Below are 6,237 nucleotides of genomic sequence, written 5' to 3'. Positions count from 1 at the left end.
TCTATAGTGAACGGTCGTCGAGATACACAGAACTACTGGAATGTAAAAGAAGAACTAAGAAATATACCTACATGAATCGATGATTCCAGAAAGAACTTAAGTCCAGAAAACCTGTTTTCTGATAAAACTGAAAAAAGAGTGTTTAGCATTTTCTGGGCTTGTTTCTTTAAAAGTATACATACTGTACATGCTCACTAATTAAACATAAAATAAAACCAATTTCACTTGTAGTTCGTGTGCTAATTTTTAAAACTGTTGGACCTAAGTCTTTTCTGAGATCAACAGACATTAACCTTACGGGTATTAACTGCTTAATTAATTATTTTAGTAAAAATACATCCAATATGCAATAAAAAGTGTATTTAAGTGTGTTATTTAACATTAAATCTTTTATTTTTCAAACATAATTAATTTAAAACATGTGTTAAATAACAAAAATATCAACAATAAAACAGAATATTGATTTTAAGAAAATTATTGGTTCTTAATATCACAGCATAGGTATGCATGAGGCCTGTAGAGTCATACATAACTCACAATACCCAAAAAATTACTTATTATTTAACAATTCATAAACTTATATGTGAAACAAACTATTTTACTTAAAAACAGTCATTAAAATTTAGAATTATAACAGATGGTATATATTTAAAATAATTCTGCCAAATGGTAATTAGTGAGATGCAAGTTTTTGCTTAATTGCGAAAAAAAAACAAGTTTTTGGATATTGTGAGTAGTGAATTATGATTCTAGAGGAGCACACGTTTGTCAACATTTGATTGCAGAAAGGCACCCCAGTCCTGGACATTTCTGCGCTCAACGGGAAAAAGAGAGCAGAATTTCACACATTAGAAATGCTGGACTGAGTTTCCTTTCTTCAGGAGTTATGAATCTGGTCTAAACTCGTTTTCTTAAAAAAAAAAAGTGGACTCAAGCCCTTTCTGCAATCATCGATTCCCATATAGGTGATAATTAATTAATGATTTATTAATAGTTCACAAATATATAGTGCATACACTCAATAATTAAAACTATATACAATAAAATTAGAAATTTCACACAAATATACAATTTTTAAACGCGATTTTTATAATTTAAATATTTAATTTATGTTGTTTTATCCTGCACTTCCGTCTAGTTTTAGTGCAAGACTTAACCACTCTAGTTTATTGTAAACCTTAATATTTATTTACTTGCTTAAGTTGTAATTCTCGTTTAACTCTACAACGTGCAGCCAGTATATATAAATCATTCATTATGCTATTTTCTTCCATTCCTTTTTCACAACAAAAATATTTATAAACTTCGTATAAGCCCTTTCTATTTGACAAGCCTACATTTCTTAATTTAATTTCACAGTATTCTTTTGACATTCCTTCAAAACTATTAAATTTATAAATAAAAAGGATTGCTAAGTAATTTCAAATGAAGTCAAAAATGTTATCAGTTAGTCTTCAAAATGCGTATCTGCCAAATTTGAATTTGTTTGTTAATTCCGTAATTTTACTATCATTTAATAACTCCTTTCTTTTACTTCTTATTTTAGCTACTTTATCTGGAATTTTGATTCACATATATTTGATGTTATTTTTGTTAAATTGGCAAATGTTTTGCAATACATTTTTACAAAAATCCCATTGCCCATCTCCATAAATTTTTCAACTCTTGCAAGAAGATAACATATTTCTTGCCGAAAGTTCATGGTGACGTTTCTTGACGCCGATAACAACATAATCCATTATGCGAGCAAGCGGTGCTTGTAGTGGTAGTGGTAGTGGTAGTGGTGGTGGTGGTGGTGGTGGTGGTGGTTCTCTACTAATCCTGACAAGAAAGTCGCAAAAATCGCCAGTACTTTTGGTCCATCCATACGATCGTCTAAAATAATGTAACCCATCAGCATGTCATGTCCCGCGCCGTAGCGTCGTGGTTAAAGGCATCATGCCTAGGATTCGTGTTATCAAATTCGTACTTATTCGAGTCCTGATGGGGAAGGAACATACTGATGAAATTTCCCAGTGTATGGGACCGGTGCTCACCCAGCATCTTGATGAATTTGGGGAGATACAATAGGTAGCAAAATCCAGTTACGGAAACAACTATAACGGCTAGTAGAGTCATCGTGCTAACCACAAAATACCTCCATTCTGGCTTGATGAACGTTCACTTCTGTTGAGGCATGTGAATATGAAGTCAGTAACCGGCTGGTGAACCTTGACCATTCATAGACTGACGCGACACACACTTTTTTAACCAGCATGCCATCCATCATACCACACCACACATTGATCGAGAAACAAAGCTGAAAAATTTTGTCCATAATACGATATGGACTTTGATGTTTGTTGTTGCTTACCCAACTGTCTTAAAACATATTTGATCCTCATAAATGACACCAGTAAGGCATCACTCATAAGGCAAATAAGCCAGGAGATAACGGGATATGGTGGCCAGTTCATTTCCCCCTCAACTTCACACTTCACTCACTAGAACATATTACACTAATCAGGTACCGGTATCAGATTGTTCTTTCTCTGACACATATCGTCAAGTGAACTGCGTGACAATAGGTTTTGGTGTTTGGAAAACCGTAAATAACTGTTTTATGTATTACTTCTCCTTTTGGATGAAAGTAGCTTGGTAAGATAATAGTATTACTTGAATCAATTTATGATTGGTTTGTTAACAACGATAAAATCGCAGGCTCTTGACATTGTTCCCTCCGAGATGATGGATACACGGCAGAAATTCGTCGTATGCTATTAGTAGGTCTGTACTACTGGACAACAGCAGTAACGTTCTCCACTTCCCCCACATTCTGTTGACGTCCTCGTGCAGATGGTACATGAACACTGGTAAGTGTACCAGTTTCATGCAGTGTATTGAAGACTGGCAAACACACTACGACCAGAAATTCTGCCCTTAGTGAAGAGTCGGCAGTCTACAGCAGCAGTGGAACTACAATCGCAGAAGTTGTAAACAATCGGCATATCTACATATTCCGCGCTTGTGTAGTGTTGCATCTTAAAAACCAAGTCTACGTACAACGTCACTATCATAAAATAGCTTTAATAACACAGCCAATAGCAAAAGGCAGCGCTAAAGTCACAATCCACAATAAGAAATCAATAATATGTACGTAACCAAGTTTCCATGGCAATGTAAGGCTACATAAAATGTTCCTACATCTGCAGCGCCAAATTTAAGATACTGCACAGATTACATTCAAATAGTTGACAATGGTTCGGTATAGAGCAGTTAATGGGAGCTGTAAAAATAATAATAATAATAATAATAATAATAATAATAATAATAATAATAATAATAATAATAATAATAACAATAATAATAATAATAACAGTAATAACAAAAGCAACAATAACAGTAATAGCAATAATAATAATAATAATAATAATAATAATAATAATAATTCATTCATAGTTTTACACTACAAACCCAGCTTTCTCCAGTCTGTCCTATTTTCTGTCTTCCTCTTAGTTCTCCGCATATGATCCACATATCTTATGTCGTCTAAAATTCGATCTTCTTCTGCCCCGAATATTTCTCCCATTCACCATTCCGTCCAATCCATCCTTCAGTAAGCAGTTTCTTTTCTGCCAGTGACCCAACCAATTCCTTCTTCTCTTCCTGATCAGTTTCAGCATCATTCTTTCTTTATCCACTCTTTCCAACACCGCTTCATTTTTTTATTCTGTATGTCCATTTCACACGCTCCATTCTTCTCCATATCAACATTTCAAATAATAATAATAATAATAATAATAATAATAATAATAATAATAATAATAATAATAATGATTTCTTAAAGTTGTTCTATGAAAATTTAAAAACCTCTATTTTGCGTTAAATAAAAACAAATTGATACCAAGTTTCATGTTACTATGTTTGCCATTCCTTTCTACGCCTTAGATAAGGGGCCGTATTAAAGCAATGCGAGGAAAAGTGGGGCCTCATCATCAAAAATCTTCAGAAATACTAATATCGACCACATATCCATACCAACCTTTTGTTGAAAGTGAGTGATACTATGAACTCCCAGAATATTGAACTTTTCTCCTGGGACACACTGTATATTTTCCGTATTAATCTACTAACACTCTGAATACGACTAAAATTCTCAATAAGATTTTGGAGGAGAGTTATACAGATTTTTAAAATCAGGAATCAATTAAATTAAATTTGTTTATGTGCTCTAAAAGAACATACAGAGCTTATGCTATTATCAGGTAGCTGTGCCATATTCACGACTGTAAATATTTTACTACGGGCAGTACTTTCAACTAAAGAACTGGAAGCTTTGAAAAACTTTCAGCAGGTTCAAATGATCACAGCCAGTGTTATAATGTCTCTTTACGACAGGCGATAATAGTGACAAAATGCGATTAGGGATTTATAACACAAATTCAGAATTCATATAGGTATGTAGGATCCACTGGCATAATCCAAAACGTTATATTAAAATAAATCATCTGTCAAGTTGGTGTGGTTCGTTTAATGTCAAGGAATTTAAAATCTTGAAAATTTACATTTTCTCCACGATCTTGAGACAGATTTTCGCAGCATATCAATACTTTTTATAGTTTCTGTAAATGAGAAATTAAGAAACAATAACTCATTCTGTTCTTGTTTCTCATTCGTAAACAGAACAACTTTTCTTCTCTGTCGATTGTTTTGAAATAAAATTTAGTAGTTCTACCTTGTTCTTGTAAATACAACACTAGATGTACCAGCAACAATGTGCTTACTGCTTGAGAGATGAAGAAGTTCGAATCTTGACGGCTTATCCCATTCACTTGTTGAATCTCGTTTCCGAGGTCCATCTGATCTGTCTGATTCACCCGTCTGTACCGATAGCCCAAATTGCCTTAGCAAATCAAAGTTACGTGATTGTCCATAGTACCCGCGCTGCTCTGGAAATGCTATGATGCTAGAGGATTTCATTTGCTGATGTTCAGATATCTTTAATCTTTCTGTCATTACAGATGGCCCATGTATTTGCAATTCTTCTCCAAGTAAGGACTTTTCTGTAACTACAGTTTCTTCATAAATTTGCAGTTTGTCAAGTAATGACTTTCCCTCTTCTACAGACTCTTCAAATGAGTGCAGAATTCGTTCAAATAAAGACAATCCTTTGACCATAGGCTGTTTTGACGCTGTAGTATTTTCTATAAGATTTGAGAGATCTTTTTCTTTAGCAATCTGAGAGTTCTCACGACTATAAGATTGTCCAAAGAGTTTTTCGGTGTTTAGTACACTACTTTCATTTCCATTCATAGTGAGCTTCATTTCTTTCATCTCGACCTCTGGGATATGTAATATCTGAAACTGTCCTCCTTGTTCGACATATTCCTGCATTCTTGCGTCTAATCTCTGCTCCTGGCCTGATTCTACAGGTAGAACTACTCTACTCTTGTAAGGATCTCTTCCTTGTCCAGGTTGCGATGCTTTCCTCACTTGCTCTCGTTCCATACGTCCTCTCTCTTTACGTCTTGTTGTCAGAGTTCTCTGTCTCAATGACTCAGTTTGTCTGGGAGGTCCTCTTTGTTTCTGACGTACAATTTTCCTCTGTTCACTTGCTCGAGTATCAGGAATTTCCTTCTGTCTCGTATCTAATAGATGAGCTCTGGGATGTGCATCATTTTCACACTTTTTTATAATCAAGAGAAAGTCCACGGTTTGCAACAATTCTTCAGCTTCTTTCATGTGTCTATGCGTCTTGTCTTCATCATTGTCCTGTTGTTCGCTTTCGACAACTGGTTGCCCTTTAAATAAACAAGCGATGAGTATTTTTTGCATTTATCCTATTATAAACACACAATCAGATTATATTAATTGGGATAAATGAATTATAAACGATTTCTCTGCAACTTTTAGGTTAATTTAATGATAAAATATTCTTACAGGACGGTCAATCATGTGCGCGTCTGTAACACTTCCTCACCTATAACCAATTAGTGGATATAGAAGCTAACTTAAAAACTAATAGATTGTTTTAAGCTAATGCTAAGCCACACATGTATCAAAATCTAGATTTATCTATAAATTTCTTTATAAATATAGTAACAATTATCCCTGAAGACCTTGTACCTGTAGATACAGTAAATGATTATGTCCATTGCATAAATGATGTCATTCCTACTATTTGTATAACATTATTAACCAATGGATGCAGATAAACAATAACTTTCAAATTATATCTGGGCTGAAGTACATACATTA

The sequence above is a fragment of the Periplaneta americana genome, chromosome 2, assembly GCF_040183065.1.
Source record: "Periplaneta americana isolate PAMFEO1 chromosome 2, P.americana_PAMFEO1_priV1, whole genome shotgun sequence".
NCBI classification, from domain to species: Eukaryota; Metazoa; Arthropoda; class Insecta; order Blattodea; family Blattidae; genus Periplaneta; species Periplaneta americana.
This window is presented reverse-complemented; position numbering follows the sequence as displayed.